Source organism: Ahaetulla prasina, chromosome 8, assembly GCF_028640845.1.
Source record: "Ahaetulla prasina isolate Xishuangbanna chromosome 8, ASM2864084v1, whole genome shotgun sequence".
NCBI lineage: Eukaryota > Metazoa > Chordata > Lepidosauria > Squamata > Colubridae > Ahaetulla > Ahaetulla prasina.
Genome location: NC_080546.1, coordinates 84,247,378 through 84,270,253, shown reverse-complemented (window position 1 = coordinate 84,270,253; position 22,876 = coordinate 84,247,378). Strand labels below are relative to the sequence as shown.

Genomic DNA, 22,876 nt, shown 5'->3' with positions numbered 1-22,876 from the left:
CGTCGAAACGTTGCCAAGACATTTCCAATTTTACACGGGAGAAAACCCGAACAACCAAAGATATATATATATATATATATATATATATATATATATATATATATATATATATCAGAAATGTTTACAACCATTAATTAATGCCCTTGCTTGACACATCCAGCTTTCCAACCAATAATGCAATTCCTTGCGACTTTGCTAATCTATAGACACTATTTGGCAAAGGGTTTTTAAAATATTGTAATGCAATGGATCCAAAGCTGCATTTTGATGTTTCCTCTTCAGTGTGCAAATGGCAGTGTAGGGTCATGTCTTCCCCCATCCAGACACTGAAAAGCAAAGAGTAAAGCTTTCTATTGTCATTTGAAGCTCTGTTGTAGTCCACTAGCAGCCTGTGCAGCTGGCAGTGGAGTCAGACAGTGTGGAGGCTGGGGAGGACAATGGGTCAGTCCTGGAGTCAGGGGAAGGCCCAGATTAGGGCTCTGCATCAGAGACAGAGATGGGGCCAGGGCCATCTGGGAGTGATACATGGACTCCGGAGCCTCCAGAGGCGGATAGCAGAGAGGCAGAGGAACAGGAGGAGCCTGTTCCTAATGCACGCATGAGAAGAGCTGTCAGAAGGCAAGAGCAGCTAAAGCAAAGAGGACAACTCGGGAGTAAGGCCGGGAGATGATTGGCCCCTCCCATAAGGCTTAAAAGAGCAGCAAAGGCTCTTGGGCTCTTTGTAGAAAAGCAACATTGCTCCAATTGTTTCTAGTCGGCATCTCTTGTTTCTGAACTTTGTGGGGCTTTGCCAAGAAAAGCCTTTGGCAGGGTGCCAAAGAAGACAAATGTTTGTGATAAGGCCGAAGGACTTTTTCTGAAGGACTTTGTTTTGGACTTAATTTGGACTAAGCTGAGAATGAAGTAATTCTCAGCTGTTCTAATAAAATATGTCTGTTGTACTCCCCCTGATATAAAAATGGTAATAACTACTTGGGCCTGGGTCACAACAAGCTCTCTCTTATTATGTGAAATTCTTATTGAGCCCATTTTTATATCAGGGGGAGTACATTTGTTCATTTTAAATCAGGGCTGTGAAACTCCCCGCCCATGGGCTGGATGCGTCACGTGTTGGACACACCCACGCCCGGTTTAGCAAAGGGGGGGAGGGAAATTGACACTCCTGATTTAGATCAGTGAGTCTTGCAAGTAGCAGAGTTCCGTTCATACAGTCATAATCATGGTTGAAGAAAATAGAATCCTCTGAGCTGTGGGTTGGGTCTTTGTTGCTCTTTGAGCATGGTGGCTTTCATGAAGGCATTTCATTACCAAACTACCATATTTTTCAGAGTATAAGACGCATCAGAGTATAAGACACACCTTAGTTTGGGGGAGGAAAATAAGAAAAAAGCTGATTGGCAGGTGTTTTGGCCTCCCGGAATAGCCCCAATCAGCTGTTCCCAGAGGTGAATTTTAGCAATCGGTTCCTTGGTTGTGAGCTCTGTGCCTTCCTTTTTTTTTTTTTTTGCTTTTTTTTTCTGCTTCTGAAAGCCTCCGAAACAGCTTCAGATAAAAAAGACTCTGAAGCTCTGTTTAGGGGCTTCTTTTCTAAAACTCTGTTTGGGGGCTTTTTTTTTCTGAAGCTCTGTTTGGAGGCTTCTTTTCTGAAGCTCTATTTGGGGGCTTTTTTTCTGAAGCTCTGTTTGGGGGCTTTTTTTTCTGAAGCTCTGTTTGGGGGCTTTTTTTCTGAAGCTCTGTTTGGGGGCTTTTTTTCTGAAGCTCTGTTTGGGAGCTTCTTTTCTGAAGCTTTGTTTCTGATGCTTTTTTCAGCCTCTGAAACCTCAGTTTGAGAAGCTGGGTGGGGCTACATTTGGAGTATAAGACGCACCCAGATTTTCTCCCTCTTTTTTGGGGGGAAAAGGTGCGTATTATACTCCGAAAAATATGGTAGGTAACATCATCAGTTCTAAAAGGGAAGGGAGTTGCTCTCTGTTTATAGACCAACAGCTTCCTCTATCAGTGTTTTTGGGAGTGTTCTTAGTGATTCCTTTATCAGGCCCTTGTTTATTCTGTTGGTAATTCCTTGATTGGGTTATCAATTGGACTATCAATCTTGTGGGGTGCTTGGTACTCTCTGAGTTTGCTGTTTTCTTGCAGATGTTTCATTATCAAACTAGATAACATCATCCATTCTAGAAGGTGGAAACCTCCCTCCCTTCCAGCTCTGATGAGGTTACCTAGTTTGGTAATGAAACATCTCCAAGAAAGCCACCAAGCTCAGCCAACACCAAAGTCCCTACAGTTAAACCCTGAGCCACAGATATTCTCTCCTATATATTGTGAGTTTCTGAAGCACCGAATTTTCCCAAGTCAAATCTCTCCTGTGTCATAAATAATGTACATCATGTAGTCTCAGCTTTCCTCTTTCCAAATATAAATATTGACTTATCCCACTGCGTTGTCATTGTATACATTGTACACATGTTTTTAAATATCAGCACAGGTCCACTTATGTACTTTTTGTTTTTGTTTTAAGTAACGGGACTTTTCAGTGTTCATGTGGTAGTGAAAATATTTGGACATGTTTCCATGGAGATTCCCCATCTTCCAGGTCATGGTTGTCCCAAAGGTGCTTTTTCAAGAGACAATGGGACTTTCTGGTTTTTCTTTAAAGACGTTTTGCTTCTCATCCAAGAAGCTTCTTCAGCTCTAAAAGGCAGTTGGACTCACTCTGTCTCTGTCTCTCTCTGTCTCTGTCTCTGTCTCTCTCTCTCTCTCTCTGTCTCTCTCTCTCTCTTTCTTTTTTTAAATAATAATAATAACAGAGTTGGAAGGGACCTTGGAGGCCTTCTAGTCCAACTCCCTGCACAGGCAGGAAAACCTACACCATCTCAGACTGATGGTTATCCAACATTTTCTTAAAAATTTCCAGTGTTGGAGCATTCACAACTTCTGCAGGCAAGTTGTTCCACTGATTAATCATAATTTCTGACAGGAAATGTCTCCTTAGTTCTAAGTTGCTTCTCACCTTGATTAGTTTCCACCCATTGCTTCTTGTTCTACCCTCAGGTGCTTTGGAGAATAGTTTGACTCCCTCTTCTTTGTGGCAACCCCGAGATATTGCAACACTGCTATCATGTCTCCCCTAGTCCTTCTTTTCATTAAACTAGACATACTGAGTTCCTGCAACCGTTTTTCAAATGTTTTAGCCTCCAGTCCCCTCATCATCTTTGTTGCTCTTCTCTGTACTCTTTCTAGAGTCTCCACATCTTTTTTACATCGTGGCGACCAAAACTGGATGCAATATTCCAAGTGTGGCCTTACCAAGGCATGATAAAGAGGTATTAACACTTCACTTGACCTTGATTCATTTTGCTTGAAAACGTTTTGCTTCTCATCCAAGAAGCTTCTTCAGTTCTTCAGAAGCTTTTTGGATGAGAAGAGAAACATTTTCAAGGAAAATAACAACAACAAGAAAGCCCAGCTGTCTTTTTTGGAGGGGAAAAAACCACTTTCGGGACATTTGGGCAGATGTTTAACTCTTCAGCAACTCCGATACTATTTTCAGAGTATACTATGCTCTTATATGACTTCTGTAACAAGTAATGCTTGGAACACACTACCTGACTTTGTGGTCTCTTCTCAAAATCCCCAAAGCTTTAACCAAAAACTGTCTACTATTGACCTCACCCCATTCCTACGAGGTCCGTAAGGGGCGTGCATAAGAGCACAAACGTGCCTACCGTTCCTGTCCTATTGTTTTCTTTCATTATATCCAATTAATATGGTTATTGCATGCTTATGCTTACATATATATGCTTATATATTATATAGTTACTTTCATGCTTATGCTTATATATACTGTTGTGACAAAATAAATAAATAAATAAATAAATAAATAAATAAATAAATAAATAAATAAATAAATAAATAAATTCTTCTTTCTCCACTTGGAGGTCGTAACCCAATGACATTTAGTTTGGGACAACTCATAACCACCAGTGGGCAGTATGGTTTAGAGTATTAAGGAATTACCCTGCTACATACAGCACATCCAAACCGAATTCCGACATTGAGAGTAACAAGCTTAGCAGGATACCCAGAAAATTGCATGTGGGGCATTTACTGATAACTGCAAATTACTATTTGCCCCAATTGCTGTAATTAGTGAAGATTTAATCAGCTTGTAAAACTGGGAAGTAACCAGAATAACATTCACTTCTCAGGCCCATCCTTAATGCCTACATGGTGGAGGAGATATACTGCTTTTTTTTCAACCGTAATCATTTGCATTCCCTCATGGGTATGAAAGTATGTCAGTTGTTATAAGGATAATGCAACATGTTACAAGAGCAGTGCAACAAAACTCTACAGAGATTCTTTTGTCATCCAGGTCATGGTTGTCCCAAAGGTGCTTTCTTTCAAAAGGCAACTAGATTTCTTTTGTTTTGTTTGAAGATGCTTCCCTTCACATCCAAGAAGCTTTTTCAGTTCTGACTGAGTGGCGGAGAATGGAAGGATTTATATTCCTTGCAGCCACCTGGTTGTCAGCCATCTTTTTGAGAGTCATTTCTCAGAGTGGTTGAGGTTGTCTGTTCCTTCGGGATCACCTGAATCCTGTAGTCTGCAATTTGTTTTTGTTTTTTTCCTATCTATTTATACTCCCATAATAGGGACGTGGTGGCTCAGGGGCTAGGACATTGAGTTTGTCGATCGAAAGGTCGGCAGCTCAGCGGTTCAAATCCCTTGTGCTGCCGTGTAACGGGGTGAGCTCCCGCTACTTGTCTCAGCTTCTGCCAACCTAGCAGTTTCGAAAGCACATAAAAATGCAAGTAGAAAAAATAGGGACCACCTTTGGTGGGAAGGTAGCAGCTTTCCGTGTGCCTTTGGCATTGAGTCATGCTGGCCACATGACCACAGAGACGTCTTCAGATAGCGCTGGCTCTTTGGCTTTGAAACGGAGATGAGTACTGCCCCCTAGAGTCAGCAACAACTAGCACGTATGTGCGAAGGGAACCTTTACCTTTTATTTATACTCCCATATGATATAACTTCCAAGGGGCCTCAATGTCTCTCAGCAAGAGGGCTAACAACTAGATGACTGCAATGCAGGGGTGAAATCTACTTATCTTCCCTACTGGTTCAGAAGTGTGTGCTCCTCATGTACCACGTGCGATTTTGGACCCTCTGCGCATGCGCAAAGCCTTCTGCACATGTGCAGAGGGTCAAAAACAGGTTATTGTTACTGGGCGGGTGGGCAGAGTCTCATGCTGCCGCCGCTTTAACTTTGCCAAACCATGCGCCGCCGCCGCTACCGGTTCGCATGAACCGGTGCGAACCGGTAGCATTTCACCACTGCTGCAATGCATATACACCCATCCATTCTCCACCATTCAGTCAGGACTGAAGGAGCTTCTTGGATGAGAAGCAAAACATATTCAAGCAAAAACAAGAAATTCCAGTTGCCCTTTGAAAGGAAACACCTTTGGGAGTGCAACAAAAGTTTAAAAATTCAATTTTTGTAACAGAATTATCCAGTTCTGGACGTATTTTACCTGATTTGGTTGTCTCGGCCATTTAACTTTCACAGTTTAAATTCTAAGTTAGCTTCTGTGGACCTTCCTCTGTATTGAGGAGCTCCCTAAAGAGCTCAGTGCACTGCTGTGCCTATCACCCTCATCACATTTTGATTTTCTTGTTTCGTTTGTTTGCTATTTGTTGTTTTTTGTTTCATGAATAACAAGAGCAACTGTTGTGACCCAGGCCCAAGTAGGTAGTAGGAAACTCAGTCGGTGTAAAAACAAACAAATTTTATTCGAACAGCTGAGAATTACTTCATTCCCAGCGTAGTTCAACTAAATTAAAGCGAATTCCTCCCAACAGAAATTCCTCAGTCCTATCACCAACCTTGGTCCAATTAGGCAAACTGCCAAAGGCCTTTCTTGGCAAAAGTTCAGAAGATACCAATACAAAACAAAGGCAACAAGACGAAGATATCAACGTTGTTTTCCGACAAAGAGCCCAAGAGCCGTTGCTGGTCTTTTAAGCCTTTTTTTTTTTTTGGAATTTATGTCCCGCCCTTCTCCAAAGACTCAGGGAGGCTTACATTGTGTTAAGCAATAGTCTTCATCCATTTGTATATTATATACAAAGTCAACTTTATTGCCCCCAAAAATCTGGGTCCTCATTTTACCTACCTTATAAAGGATGGAAGGCTGAGTCAACCTTGGGCCTGATGGGACTTGAACTTGCAGTAATTGCAAGCAGCTATGTTAATAACAGACTGCTTAGTCTGTTGAGCCACCAGAGCCCATGGGAGCTCATGGGAAGCCTAATGGGAGGGGCCAATTATCTCTTGGCTCTACTCTCGAGTCGTCCTCTTTGCTTGAGCTGCTCTTGCCTTCTGGCAGCTCTTCTCATGTGTGCATTAGGAACAGGCTCCTCCTGTTCCTCTGCCTCACTACTGTCAGCCTCTGGAGGCTCTGGAGTCCACACCTCACTCCCCAATGGCCCTGGCCCCACCTCTGCCTCTGACGCAGAGCCCTCATCCTGGCCTTCCCCAGCCTCCAGGACTGGCCCATGCTCTTCCTCAGCCTCATCGCTGTCCAACTCCGTTGCCAGCTACGCAGGCTGCTGGCGGACCACAACAGCAACAAAAATCCTGATAGAGGGCTGATCTATCAAAAACAAAACAAAACCGTAACACCTCCATTTACACTGACTTCATGCAGGCAATTTTTGTTCCAGGATAAACTTTCTCCTCTGTTCTGCTGTATTTGTGAAATGCATGAACATTTGTCAAAAAAAATAAAAATCCCTCTGAGAAGTGAAAAGTACGTTTCTTGCCTGAGGTTGGGAAAGAGAAATTTTGCAGAATTTTCCCAAGCGTTTCCTAGGCATGGCCCTGAAGGGTGCTTGTAGGCTTCTGAACAGCAGCAGGGAAGAGAAATGAATCTTCTTGTTCAGCAGTAGAAACTATTATGGGTTTCGATGACAGGTAAATGATTTTTCACATTTAATGATCCCAGAATTGCTATGAAGAACATACTCTGATTACACTGATGAAGTCCAAAAGTGTTCTCTTGCCCCCATTATAAATAAATATCAAGAACTATTTATCACAGAATACCATAGTGTGGAGAGAAGGGAACAGAAAATTAAAGAGGAAACTGCTCATTTTCGTATAAATTACCATCTCGGAAAAAGCTTTTGTTTCACCAGAATAGACCGCAAAGGTTGTAGAACCTTATATCTTCCTCCTCCTCCTCCTCCTCTTCTTCTCCTTCTCCTTCTCCTCCTCCTTCTCCTTCTCCTTCTCCTTCTCCTTCTCCTTCTTCTTTCAAGGTTGAGGAGCTGAAGGCTACGTACAAAATATTCAAAATTCTATGCTACTTCAAGGGTGGCTTGGGGGCTAAGACGCTGAGCTTGTCGATCAGAAGGTCAGCAGTTCAGCGGTTCAAATCCCTAGTGCCGCGTAATGGGGTGAGCTCCCATTACTTGTCCCAGCTTCTGCCAGCCTAGCAGTTCGAAAGCATGTAAAAAATGCGAGTAGAAAAATAGGGACCACTTTTGGTGGGAAGGTAACAGTGTTCCATGCGCTTTTGGCATTTAGTCATGCTGGCCACATGACCATGGAGACATCTTCGGACAACGCTGGCTCTTCGGCTTTGAAACGGAGCTGAGCACCACCCCCTAGAGTCGGGAATGACTAGCACATATGTGCGAGGGGAATCTTTATCTTTACCTTTACCTTTATTCTACTTCATGGAGAATAATTTGAACAATTCCTGAACAATTTGTCACTACCTAACAGTATCATTCCTTGTTCTGCAAAAGTTTTGTTCAATAGAGAAGGTAATGAACAGTAGACAAAATCTACCAACCTTCCTCCCACCAGTAGCAAATTAGTTGTTTGTAACTTGCGGTCATTTTTTATAGCTAAAGAAGCAGTAGATGCAAACTAATCTAGGAAAGAAGCAACCTAGAACTACGGAAAAATGTCCTAGCTGGTGGAATGCCTCCAGAAGTTGTGGGTGTTCCACAACTGCAGGAGGTTTTGAAGAAGAGGTTGCATAGCCATTTGTCTGAAATGGTATAGGATCTTCTGCTTGAGTGGGTGGTTGAAGGACCTCTGGGTTGCTTCCAACACAATAATTCCATTCTGTTATTCTTTCTAGGATCACAATATCCATCTCATCAAGCTGAAAAAAAGTCCGTAATAGTATAGGATCTTTGGCCATGGGCAGTGAGTTGAACTAGAAGATTGGAAATTTTATGACCTGTGGACTTCAACTCCCTGAATTTCTCAGCTACTTTCCAATGTTGGAGACCCCTGGACTAGACGACCTTCAAGGTCCCTTCCAATCATAATATTCTATGCTCTGTTACAGAATTGTTCACAGGCTAGAAATATAAGAAACACAGCATTCTTCCCTTCCAAAATAAGATGAATAGGGGATACAAAATTCATCAGCATTCTCAGAATAATTATGAACTATTTTGTTTAATTTCTACCTAACTCCAGTGGTGGGATTCAGCCAGTTCGCACCTATTCGGGAGAACCGATTGTTAACTTTCTAAGCAGTTAGGAGAACCGGTTGTTGGAAGAAATCTTACTTTGTTTTTTTCCACTTTACAAGGCTAATCCTGTAAGGAAGGCAAGAAGGAAACATTCTGGTGGTGTTTCTAGCCTAATCTTTATTGCCCTGTTTACAGAAACTGCCTCCCTGGCTAACCCTTATTACATTGTAACAGCTAAGGCATTACAACATGAGTGATGTTGAGTTGGCCACACCCACACAGTCACATGACCACCGAGCCATGCCTACCCAGCTGGTCATTAGGGCAGAGAACCGGTTGTTAAATTATTTGAATCCCACCACTGCCTAACACCCTGATTGTTTCCCTTTACTTGTAGGAGAAGTAACCAAGTAAGTCCTCTGGTAGCTCAGACTGCTAAGACAGTCTGTTATTAACACAGCTGCTTGCAATTACTGCAGGTTCAAGTCTCACCAGGCCCAAGGTTGACTCAGCCTTCCATCCTTTATAAGGTAGGTAAAATGAGGACCCAGATTGTTGGGGGCAATAAGTTGACTTTGTATATAATATACAAATGGATGAAGACTATTGCTAACATAGTGTAAGCCGCCCTGAGTCTTCGGAGAAGGGCGGGATATAAATGCAAATAAATTTTTAAAAAAAGTAAGTTCCATAATGTCTTCCTTCCATCTTTAGTTGAAACCTTGTAAGACAGGGAAATGGAAGACTTCTGAAGATATTATTGTAATTTAGACTCAGTTCTTTCTTTCTTTCTTTCTTTCCAGAAATATTATTTTATGGAAATAACAAGAAGGAGAATGAAATTTATTTTCCATAAATTGAGGGAGAAAGCTAAACAACATGCAGGGAAATTTAGAAACAACATATATCTTTGCATTAATCTTCTCAAATCTTGCTTCAACTATTATTTATGAATTAATAAGGCGACGCGGTATTCTCTCAGATAGATGCCTTCAATAACAGCTTTATTTCTGTTTCTGGTAATTGAAAACTAGAATTGCTAATCCTTTTAGGAAAACAAAGGCATGTTTGAAGTGTGAACCCCCAAAACTGCAGCACATTCTCTGGACGCAAACTAAAGAAATATACACAAAATATAGCAAAGCTACAATGGTGATAGTATGGAAGTCAGCAACCTCATGAAGATATTATGAGGAGACTTAAGGGCAGTCAAGAAGAACTGGCTGTCCTTGAAATTTGATTTGGAGATCTGATTTAAAGGGGGGGTGGGGTTTGACTGAATCACCACTTGCAAAACGCTGTAGGAGGAATTATGTCTTCATTTGTTTAGGAGTAGGATTGTGATGTCCCTGTCAGAAAACCATACAATTGTTTTGCATGGATATCTTGATGCTTCTATCTATTATGCAAGAGAGGGATAAGAAGCTTTCAAGACTTAACAAGTTTAATTACTGCAACTTGTGCGAGCAAAACATTTGCGGCTAGATTGTCTTATTTTTTAAAGGAATGGTTCAGGTAAAATCCTGAAATACTTCTAGCATTGAAAAAAAAAAAAAGGTTTGAGAGATGTTTAAACTGACAAGTCAGCAAAGCTTTTTTTCTTTTTTTAATAAATCTATGGATAACAAAGATGGAACCTAAGCAATATGAGAACAATTTATCCAATATACAATTTCTTTAAAAGCCTTTGTTGTGCTAATACAACGTCATGAATGTTGTGAGAAGATTCATTTCAGGGACTGGATTTCAAACTAATTGGATTACTTCTCCAAATCAATCTGGATTCAGATAGATTTGGCCTTTGGATAAATTCACCTTTATCTTTGTTTCTTTCAGAAAATTTGTATGGCTACTCATTTCCTCTCAGGGACTCTTCAATAGGAGGTTGAATCAGTGATTCAAATTGAAAGTGAACATACAGCAAAGGACATCTCTCCTAGGTTCTGAATTCAATCAAAAACCGGAAGAAAAATATCAGTTTGCACATCCTCACTGCTTACATGGTTATGTGTGAAACTAATGGCCATGACTGACAAATTAAAAATAGAACAGGAGAACACACACGCACACAAGAGAAGAGTGGCCCAAAGAATCATGGATATAGAAGCTTAAAACGACATAGCCATGCTTAGTAAGGCTGGTAGCCTGAAATGGTTGAAGAAATATAAATGTGCCTTCCAAATGGACAACCATTTAAAAATCACAATTGCCAAAACATCTCAGGGAGATATTTACCAGAGGAAGATTCGAACAGCTTGATACAATGGTTAGATTTGGGAGATTCCACTCTATCCCATATAATGGGATACAATGTCCCTCCTGTCAATGACTACTTCAGCTTCAATCACAACAATACACGAGCACACAATAGACTCAAACTTAAAGTGAACCGCTCCAACCTCGATTGCAGAAAATAGGACTTCAGTAACAGAGTTGTTAATGCCTGGAATGCACTACCTGACTCTGTGGTCTCATCCCAAAACCCCCAAAATTTTAACCTAAGACTGTCTACTGTTGACCTCACCCCATTCCTAAGAGGTCTGTAAGGGGCATACATAAGAGCACCAGCGTGCCTACCGTCCCTGTCCTAATGTTCCCTTTAGTTGTATTCATTTTATGTATTCAATTCATGCTTATACTTTACATATATTATTTAATATATATTTGACAAACTAAATGAATAAATAAATAAATAATGAACATACAGGTATCTGTGGAACTGAAGAGGTAGAAGATCTGACTCATATATTATTTGATCGCTGTTTGTATAAGGGGGGTGAGAGATAAGTTCATTGGTCCCCATATTAAACGTAGGGCCCAGTGGCAGGCCCATATTGAAATAACATCCCTCACGTGTGGCCACAATCTGAGAACGATGTTTAATACGGGCCGTGGTGGCTCAGGCTGTAAGAAGCCTGTTATTAAAACACAGTAGCCTGCAATTACTGCAGGTTCAAGCCCCACCAGGCCCAAGGTTGACTCAGCCTTCCATCCTTTATAAGGTAGGTAAAATGAGGACCCAGATTGTTGGGGGGGCAATAAGTTGACTTTGTAAATATACAAATAGAACGAGACTATTGCCTTACACACTGTAAGCCACCCTGAGTCTTCGGAGAAGGGCGGGATATAAATGTAAATAAAAATAATAATAATAATAATACGGCACAATTTCTGATAAAAATGGTTCGACTGAGATTGGCGTAGGTGGGCCTGACTGAGGTAGATTGCAGGGGTGAGATATAAATTTCATGTCATTTTATTCTATTTTACACATTTATGTATTAAATTATTGTATTTTACCCTACTCTCATTTTAAATTGTTTGTTATAATTTTATTGGTAATACGTGTTTGAACCTGTAGGTTGATATGACCTATAGCAGTGATGGCTAACTTTTTTGCCATCCAGTGCCAGGAGGCGGGTGGGGCGAGTAGTGGTGGCCACACCCATAATTCTATGCACCCCACCCCCGTGTATGTGCATGTGACCCCCCCACTCCCCTCCTGCTCCTGGCATGAGATGGCCCAGTAGGCACGTTTTTCTCTCTCACCTGGCTCCAGAGCCTCTCTATGAGTCTGGGGAGGGCAAGAATAGCCTCCCCCATGGAGGCCCTCCGAAGGCCAGAAACTGGCCACTTGCCAACTTCCGGTTGGACAGGAAGTGATGTCTTTTGCTGTCCCCAGCCTCCAGAGACTCCTAGAGAGGCCTTCCCCACTCCCCACCCCCCCAAGACCTCCAGAGGCAGGAAACAGCCTGTTTCCCTACTTCTGGTGAGCCCAGAAGGCCTGAAAATCAGCTGGCCAGTGTGCACATGCACGCCAGAGCTGAGCTCGTGTGCCCACTGATATAACATAACATAACATCAGAGTTGGAAGGGACCTTGGAGGCCTTCTAGTCCAACCCCCTGCCCAGGCAGGAAACCCTATACCATCTCAGTCAGATGGTTATCCAACATTTTCTTAAAAATTTCCAGTGTTGGAGCATTCACAACTTCTGAAGGCAAGTCGTTCCACTTATTAATTGTTCTAACTGTCAGGAAATTTCTCCTTAGTTCTAAGTTGCTTCTTTCTTTGACCAGTTTCCACCCATTGCTTCTTGTTCTACCCTCAGGTGCTTTGGTGAACAGCCTGACTCCCTCTTCTTTGTGGCAGCCCCTAAGATATTGGAACACAGCTATCATGTCTCCCCTAGTCCTTCTTTTTGTTAAACTAGACATACCCAGTTCCTGCAACCGTTCTTCATATGTTTTATCCTCCAGTCCCTAATCATCTTTGTTGCTCTTCTCTGCACTCTTTCTAGAGTCTCAACATCTTTTTTACATCGAGGCGACCAAAACTGGATGCAATATTCCAAGTGTGGCCTTACCAAGGCATTATAAAGTGGCACTAACACTTCACGTGATCTTGATTCTATCCTCTGTTTATGCAGCCCAGAACTGTGTTGGCTTTTTAACAGCTGCTGCACACTGCTGGCTCATATCTAAATGGTTATCCACTAGGACTCCAAGATCCCTCTCACAGGTACTACTATTGAGCAAGGTACCACATATACGGTACTGGTGCATTTTGTTTTTGGCCTAAATGTAGAACCTTACTTTTTTCACTGTTGAATTTCATTTTGTTAGATAGCGCCCAATGTTCAAGTCTGTCAAGATCTTTCTGTAACTTGAGCCTATCTTCTGGAGTGTTGGCTATTCCTGCCAGCTTGGTGTCATCTGCAAATTTGATGAGTTCCCCATCTATCCCCTCGTCCAAGTCATTGATGAAGATGTTGAAGAGTACTGGGCCTAAAACAGAGCCTTGGGGTACTCCACTGCATACTTCCCTCCATGTGGATGTAGTTCCGTTGAGGACTACACGTTGAGTGCGGTTGGTCAGCCAATTACGAATCCATCTGGTGGTGGTGCTGTCTAACCCACATTTTTCTACTTTATCTAGTAGTAGGTTATGGTCTACTTTATCAAATGCTTTACTGAAGTCCAAGTAAATTATATCGACAGCATTCCTCTGGTCTACTAATTTTGTCATTTTGTCAAAGAATGCGATAAGATTAGTCTGGCATGATCTGGCATGATATGGCTACACGTACCACCATAGGTTCGCCATCACGGACCTAAGGCTAATATACATACATATACATGCGTGTGTCTGTGTGATCAACTTGTTTGGGCAAAAAAATTCTAAAAACTGCTTATTGATATGTGAGCCACGGTGGTGCAGTGGTTAGAGTGCAGTACTCTGCTGTCGACTGCCCGCCATTGGGGGCAATATGCAGACCCTGTAAACTGCTTAGAGAGCGCTGTAAAGCATTGTAAAGCAGTATATAAGTCTAAGTGCTATTGCTATTATGGTGGCTATTATAGACAACAAAACAGTAGTTATGTTGATTGGGGGAGAGCCAGACCGGTGAGACAAGTGAAGATAAAATGAAACTGAGTGATGACATTACAATAGCTGGAATGAACCAGGATAATAAAAACCATACAACACAACATGGCTTAGCATCTTGATTGTTCCTTTGCCACAGGGGCATAGTCTTTGTTCAAACGGTACATCCCCAAAGCTTTAACCACAGACTATCTACTATTGACCTCACCCCATTCCTAAGAGGTCTGTAAGGGGCGTGCATAAGAGCACCAGCGTGCCTACCGTTCCTGTCCAAATGTTCCCTTTTGATTGTATTCAATTTCATATAGTTATTACACACTTATGCTTATATATATGCTTATATATCGTATAGTTATTTCATGCTTATGCTTATATATACCGTTGTGACAAATAAAATAAATAAATAAATAAAAGTCATAACTTACAACTAGTTGCTGAGTCACCCTTCAGGCTACCCAGGGAGTGCTTGCAACCTAGTTATGAACTCCCAATGAACCTGTGGACTGCCTTTTGTGTACTCAGCAATTGTCTCACATTTATGACCATTGGCAGCGCTCTGTGGTCACATGACTGTGTGATGTTACGATGGTTTTGCCAAAAAGGAAAAAAAAACACAAACCCAACAACCCCACAGCATTGACTTCCCACGTTCAGCAAAACTGGCCCGTAATAAACACTGGTTCACTTAACCCTGACTGGTGGCTTGTAGAAATGGTAGTGAAATGAAATCGGTCCCATGGCGGACCATTTTATGACTGTCACAGCTTATGACCATGATGGGCAGGGTTCATTGCAGTCATAAATCAAGGACCAACTGTATGCCCTTTCTTTGTTGGAAAATATTAAATCGAACCAAAGAGAAAACTCTCCTAAATTTAGGGATTCTTATTCAGCTAAGATACAGGTAGTCCTTGGCATACAACAGCTTATTTAGTGTCCATTCAAAGTTAGAATGGCACTGAAAAAAAATGACTTATGAACATGTTTCACACTAACAACTGTTGCAGCATGTTGTTGTGTCTGCACCCCCTGAGCCGAGCCCCCTGCCAGAAAGTGACTTGGAAAGTGAGGGGGAAGGGCCATCAGGACTTACCTCTGGAGCACCAGCTTCTCTGGTTCAGCTCCAGGAGCCAGAGGCAGGCCAGGTGGAGGAGATAATGAGGCCTCCATCCCCTGACTCTTCCCCCCCCCAGGCCACACCTTCAGACCCAGCTGATGGCAATCAGGCCTGGCTGGACCCTAGGTTTCATAGGCAGGAGAGGCGAGAACAACAGAAGCAGGGGTGGGGCAGTCCTAGGAAGTGCTGAGTCATGGAGCCACACTCCACAGGATATAAAAGCCGCAAGGGCTGCTATACACTTCGTGGCAAGCAAATCAACTGCTTAACTAGAGCTGAAGTACTGTTTGTTCCTGGTTGACTCATCGGCATCAAGAGAGATAACAGAGACACTTGGCAGACGCTCGCTAGTTTGCTGCCAGAGCTGATAGTTGCCGGATAATTAAGTCATCGCTCGGACTGAGGCGAGGGGGACAGAACACATGTTGTGGTCTGTCAGCAGCCTACGGAGCTGGCAACGGAGTCGGATTCAAGGGTTAGGGTTAGGGCTACCTACTTGGGCCTGGGTCACAACACAGCATTCCCCTGGGCAAGTGGCAACTGATTCATATTTATGACCGTTGCAGTGTCCCGTGGTGTCATAGGAATCCCCTTTTAAAAATTTGCGACAAGCAAAGTCACACGGGGAAGCCAGGTGCGCTCAACAACCATGTTACTAACTGAACCATTGCAGCTATTCCCTTAACCACTGGGGCAAGAAAAGTCATAAAATGGGACAAAATCCAATTAACCACCGTCTCACTCAATTTTGGCTTCCGTTGTGATCGTAAGTCAAGGACTTCCTTTGCTGTCCCCGTTGGAATAAAGGTGAGAGATTGCTCCACGAGATATTTTAGGTAGCATTGACTGTGTCGTGTCCCACTCCTCCGCTGACGGCTGGGTCTGGGAAATCCGAATCAGGCTTGCCTCTGCAGCTCTGCCCAAAGTCCTAGCAAAGTCCTCAGGGCAGGCAGGAGACCAGTAAGTGACTTCAGCAAGATAAGTTCGACTTTTGCCTGACTCAGAGACTGCCAGAAAGCAGATCCTTTATATAGGCCATGGGGTGTGGCTCCATGACTCAGCACTTATCCAGGCCTGCCCCTCCCTTCCTTCTGTTGCCTCCGCCTATCCAGTCTTCTGATGCGAGGGTCACTCCAATCAGCTGTTCTTGGGAGTAAACCCTCCTCAGGCTCACCTGCTGTGGAGGAGGGGGAGGGGTCTAGCTGCTCTGTTTGCCTGGGCATGGAGTCAGGGCTGGGGCAGGGAGATGCTCCTTCTTCTGCAGTTTGTGTGGGCATGGAGCCAGGACTTGGGCCGGAAGGCATACATTCCTCAGTGTTGGGGAGCAGGTAAGAAGGCCCCGGCTGCTCTGAGGGCGGGCAAGACACAACAGACTGATTTCTTTGAAGCTCCATATCCAGACTGCATTGTTTGATGCACTCGTGATTCATTGAAATAACAGGCACCAACAAGGGACTCACACGTTTTAGCATCTCAGGCAGTGACCGATCCCATGATGAGGGATTGGTCACTGCGTAACTGTCAAAGTCTGAAGAGCCAAACCCAGCTGAGAAGAGCAACAGCCTGAGCCAAAAAGGAAGTATCCAGAGCCAGGCAGATGTTTTGTTTTGGATAGACCCAGTTCTTGGTGCTACAGCAGCCAAGAAAAACAAACAAATGAATCACGGGACAAATTCTCACCCAGGGCACAAATAATTGGCTTCAAAATTCGAATGTTATCGCTTCCCGTTATTCAGAATACTGCTCATAAGCGCTCTGTGCTTAGAGGTGGAAGTATTGTTAGAGACCCCGCACGCCCACTTCACGGTCTGTTTCTGTTGCTCCCCTCTGGGAGGAGGTTTTGAAGGGTCTATAGCTGGACTGCTAGATTCTGGAACAGCTTTGTTCCCCATGTCATCCGTCGGGTAAATTAGCAAAATTTGTTTTTCTCGCCATGTACATGTATGCATCTGAATTAGACTGCGTTGTTTCTGTGTGTCATATATGTGTGTGAATGTGGGTATATCTTTTGAGAGCTGAATGCAACGAAATTTCATTTTAATGTATGCTGATTAGGAAACATTTAAAGTGTCAATCAAGTTTCTATTCTACTCTATCCTGCTCCTTCCCCTTCCCCTGCCCCTGCCCTGCCCTTCCCTTCCCTTCCCTTCCCTTCTATTCTATTCTATTCTATTCTATTCTATTCCATTCCATTCCATTCCATTCCATTCCATTCCATTCCATTCCATTCCATTCCATTCTCCCCTTTCCCTTCCCCTTCCCTTATCCCTACCCCACTTCTCTTCTCTTCTCTTCTCTTCTCTTCTCTTCTCTTCTCTTCTCTTCTCTTCTCTTCTCTTCTCTTCTCTTCTCTTCTCTCTTCCCTTGTCTTCTCCTCTCCTCTCCCTCCCCTCCCTCCCCTCCTCCATTCCATTCCATTCCCCTTCCCTTCCCTTCCCCTTCCCCTTCCCCTTCCCCTTCCCCATCCCTACCCTCTATTCTATTCTATTCTATTCTATTCTATTCTATTCTATTCTATTCTATTCTATTCTATTCTATTCTATTCTCCCCTTCCCCTATCCCTACCCCTACCCCTACTCTACTTTACTTCAGTTGTCCTGACATGTTTATGATTTGAGAAGAGCAGAATACGGTCAGTTACGGCAATGAGGACTTTACCACTGAAGATCTAAAGAGATGGGTTGGAAGAAGAAGATCCAGAAAAGTCAGTCTAGGTAGCCCCTAAAAGTCAACACCAGCTTGATAGCAGATAACCAGCCAAACATTGAAAAAAGAGTTGTTGCTGTGCTTTTCCCTCTTAAATTGACCATCAATTGTGTTGTAAATGTTGTACCTTGATGAACGTATCTTTTCTTTTACGTACACTGAGAGCATATGCACCAAGACAAATTCCTTGTGTGTCCAATCACACTTGGCCAATAAAATTCTATTCTATTCTATTCTATTCTAAAAATAAAACAAAAGGACTCAGCGGTCTATCTGTGCCCATTCTCCTGCTGCTGGGGACAGCTGTTTCTTTTAGCTTCTCAAGAAACCACTGGACAATCTACAAAAATGCCATTTAGGGCAGAAAGATCTGGGACAAGAAACCTAACTCAGCTTTGTGTAGCATTTGTTTTTTAACTTTCCATTTCCCTTATTTATTTATTTATTTATTTTCTTTCTATGAAGATGTTTTATTTCGAGAAGCGCTTCTGGTAAAAAAAAGACGACTGTGGGAGCTTGAGTCCCAAGTTAGTTTTAACAAAACCTAGGGGCCTAATTACTTAGGATAATAAGACTGACTGACTGACATGATTAATTACCCTTGCCACAAACGGATGCATAAAATAGGATTAAATAAGGTGTGTAAATAAGCAAAGTGCGCAATAAGCATTCCATCCAAAAAAGAATACTCAGTTGTAATTGTGCAACAAAGAAAACACACACATACACACACACACACACACACACACACAGACATATACATGCTTCTTATTTGAGGTATCTTATTTGCTCTCTAAACCACGGGTGAAATCCAACAGGTTCTGACAGATTCTAGAGAACTGGTAGCGGAAATTTTGAGCAGTTCAGAAAACCGGTAGCGGAAATTTTGAGCAGTTCGGAGAACCAGCAAATACCACCTCTGGCTGGCCCCAGAGTGGGGTGGGAATGGCGATTTTGCAGTATCCTTCCCCCTGGAGTGGGGTGGGAATGGGGATGTTGCAGTATCCTTCCCCTGCCACGCCCACCAAGCCACGCCCACCAAGCCACACCACGCCCACCAAGCCACACTCACAGAATCAGTAGTAAAAAAAATGTGGATTTCACCGCTGCTCTAAACCAATAGTTAATTTCCCAGCATTATAAAGACAAAACTATCCTCTGTATTTCTACCTTTAAGTTATCCATGGTTTCAGTTCTTAGCTTCAATACATATTTATTTGACTAGCCAAATTATCATCATGATTGGCTCTAGAATTAAAATCATCAGCCCCCCATACCTTCTTCTGCTACAATTCAACTACCTTAACCATAACTGCATTTATGAGTAAGTGTACAAACCATGATATTACAAACACAGGTAGTCCTTGACTTAACAACAGTTTATTTAGGGACCACTCAGAGTTACAACAGCAGTGAAAAAAAGTGACTTATGATCATGTTTCACACTTATGACCATTGGACCATCCCCATAGTGACATGATCAAAATAAAGATGCTTGGCAACTGACCCATATCAGGGACTTCGTTGGTCTTCTAAAACAGGTGAAAGATTTATAGGATCTGAACAGAAACACAGGGTAAACTTTGCTGGACTTCTAGTACAACCTCCTGCCGAAGCAGGAGACCCTATACCTGTGATGACCTTTGACATTCCCGCGTGCCAGCCCTGTGTGCCAGAAGTGGCATGTGAAACCATCCCATGAGATATGTGCGGCCCACTAACCTTTGCGTGCATGGAAGTGCCAATACCCGGAAGAGTGGCGGTCCATTGTGCATGCACGAGTCGGCACCCAAACATCTGGTTACCGAACTGGAAGCACCCCCAACAAACAGCTGGCCATGCGCGCAATGTCAACCCAGAAGTTCGGGTGCTGGCCTGCGCATGTGTGCCGAAACACCACTGTTCTGGGTTCTGCTGCTCCCGTGAGCATGATGGCTAGCTGACCGGCATGTGTGTGATCACAGGAATGCAGAATAGGAGCTAGCGAGGCCGTGCAATCTTTGTGGGATGGTTTCCGGCACGTGTGCCATAGATTCGCTGACGCTGCCCTATAGCATTTCAGACAAATAGCTGTCTAATCTCTTCTTAAAAACCTCCAGTGATGAAGCAGCCACAACGTCTGAAGGCAACTTTTCTTCCACTGCTTAATTGTTCTCACTATCAGGATATTTCTCCTTAGTTCTAGGTTGGTCCTCTCCTTGATTAGTTTCCATCCATTGCTTCTTGTCCTGCCTTTTGAGGTTTTTTTTTAAGAAGCAAAATCAACGGGGATGCCAAATTCACTTAACAACCATGTTACTAACTTAACAACTGTCGTGTTTCATTTAACAACTATGGCAAAGGAAGGCCGTAAAATGGGACAACATTCAATTAGTGATCATCTTTAGGAGGCCAGATCCTGAAGATGAAACTCAAATACTTTGGCCACCTAATAAGAAGGAAGGACTCACTGGAGAAGAGCCGAATGCTTCAGCTTCAACCACATCAATACATGAGTGACCAATAGGTACAAACTTAAAGTAAACCGCTCCAAACCCGATTAAAGAAAATATGACTTCAGTAACAGAGTTGCCAATGCCTGGAATGCACTACCTGACTCTGGTTTCTTTCCAAACCCCCAAAACTTTAACCTTAGACTGTCTACCGTTGACCTCACCCCATTCCTAAGAGGTATGTAAGGATGTGCATAAGCGCGCCAGCGTGCCTACCATCCCTGTCCTACTGTCGCCATTTATTCGTATTCATTTCCTGTATTCATAATCATGTTTATACTTTTATCTGTTATCTTATATATGCTCGACAAATAAAATAAATAAAATAAAAATAAATGCTGGCAACGATTGAGGGCAAAAGAAGAAGGGGATGACAGAGAATGAGGTGGCTGGATGGAGTCACTGAAGCAGTCGGAGTGAGCTTAAATGGACTCCAGAGCAGGGGTCTCCAACCTTGGCAACTTTAAGCCTGGAGGACTTCAACTCCCAGAATTCCCCAGCCAGCTTTGCTTTTAAAGTTGCCAAGGTTGGAGATCCCTGCTCCAGAGGATGGTAGAGGACAGGAAGGCCTGGAGGAATGTTGTCCATGGGGTTGCGGTGGGTCGGACACGACTTCTCAACTAACAACAACACTTGGCAACAGAAATTTTGTGGTCAGTTGTGATCATAAGTCAAGAGCTACCTGCAGAGTCACCTGACTTAGAAAAATTAATATCATAAGAAAACCTACATTCTTCAACGTAGGGATCATCATCATCATGTGACTTTTTAAATTTCTCAGATCACAAATCCATAATGTTTGGATATATACTGTACATTTTACTGTACTAGGAAACTAAAGCAGTATATATCCTCCCAATTTTTGTACGTATACCTGTGGAAAGTTAGCGGCAGGGCAAGCCGATACAAACTTCCCTGACCAATTGCTCCTTCCACAATTATTGAATTATTCCATAATTCCACTTTGAAGACATATACTTGGTCCTCTATTCTTTAACACAGGGGTCCTCAAATTTTTAAAACAGGGGGCCAATTCAAGGTTCCTCAGACTGTTTGGGGGGGGCAGCAGCGGACCAGCTGGGTGGGCGTGGTTACGTGATCATGTGACTGGGTGGGCGGGGCCAATTTAGCAGTCCATTAAACAATACACACAAGTTACACTTTCATTTGTTTTGCTCCTGGGGTGGATTAAGTAGGTTAGCGAAGGGATGTGGCTGCCTTGGGGGAAGATGGGGGAGGGACTCCTCTTTGTGTGTGTGGGTATGTGTGTTTCTTTCTCTCTATCTTCCTCCCTTCCTCTCTCTTTCTCTCTGGAGGCCAGGGAGTACTGCTCTGCTGCCTAAAAACGGGTCCATTTTTGGCCTCCCGAGGCCTCCGCGTCCCCATTTTGGGGAGGAGGGGTAAATGGGCCGATGTGGGCGGGGCAGCCTCATGGTCCCGTGCAAGTTGAATTAATGGCTTCAGTGGGCCGTATGCAGCCCGCGGGGCGGTAGTTTGTGGCCCTCTGCTTTCAAACCCAAACTTTCAAATCATCAAGTAGTGAAAGGACATAGAGAGAAAAAGAAACGAAACTTAAAAAAAAAAAAACCTTGCTAATTTAAAAACACATCCTGCATATATATATATCATATATATGAAACCCACCCATTCCCTGTATCATGACAGCAGTTTGACATTACTCATTCAAAATAATTGGATATTGTGAAAGTACATATAGTACAATTAGTAGCATATTTTACAATCTGTGTAAACTGAGGTCTTCCATTCCCAGTCTTTATTATAAGTCACTCGTGGCAGGATGGTTCATGCAAAGATTTTGACACATGAACGTTTTCTTCTTATGCACATACGAGAAAACGTGATAAGTTTCACATTCATAAGTGCAGAGGTTCCGACAAAGATACGGCAGAGGTAGAAACAGGAAATGATAGGCCATCAAAAGCCACACACTTAACTTATTTCTCTTCACATTTGTACAGGTAGTCCTCGACTTATAGTCACAATTGAGTCCTGAAATTCTGCTGCTGAGGGAGACCGTTGTGAAGCAAATTTGAGCCCCGTTTTACGACCTTTCCTGCCACGGTTGTTAAGTGAACCACTGCGGTTCGTAAGTTAACAACACAGTTGTTAAATGAATTTGGCTTCCCCGTGGACTTTGCTTGACAGAAGGTCGCAAAAGGCGATCACATATCCCCGGGTCACTGCAACCGCCATAAATATGAGTCAGTTGCCAAGCACTTGAACTTTATTTATTTATTTATTTATTGATTTGATTTGATTTTTATACCGCCCTTCTCCCGAAGGACTCAGGGCGGTGTACAGGCAACAATAAAATACAAACACCACAATATACAATTTAAAATACGAGTTAAAAAACTTATTATAATTAGCCTAGAACTTTAAAATTTATAAAACCAAACCCCATTTAAAATTAGTAGAAAATTTAAAATCGATAAAATTTATGTAATTTAAAATTTAAAATTTAAGCCAGCCCCGCGCGAATAAAAAGGTATGTCTTCAGTTCGCGGCGGAAAGTCCGAAGGTCAGGTATTTGACGTAAGCCTGGGGGAAGCTCGTTCCAAAGTGTGGGAGCCCCCACAGAGAAGGCCCTTCCTCTGGGGGCCGCCAGCCGACATTGTTTGGCGGACGGCACCCTGAGAAGTCCCTCTCTGTGAG

General features: G+C 42.9%; 1 protein-coding gene across 3 annotated transcripts in view; it reads right to left on the bottom strand.

Annotated features, from left to right (window-relative positions):
* Window positions 1-22,876, bottom strand: part of PCDH7 (protocadherin 7) — a 666,099-nt gene that overhangs the window by 207,948 nt on the left and 435,275 nt on the right. The gene's annotated exons all lie outside the window — the stretch shown is intronic.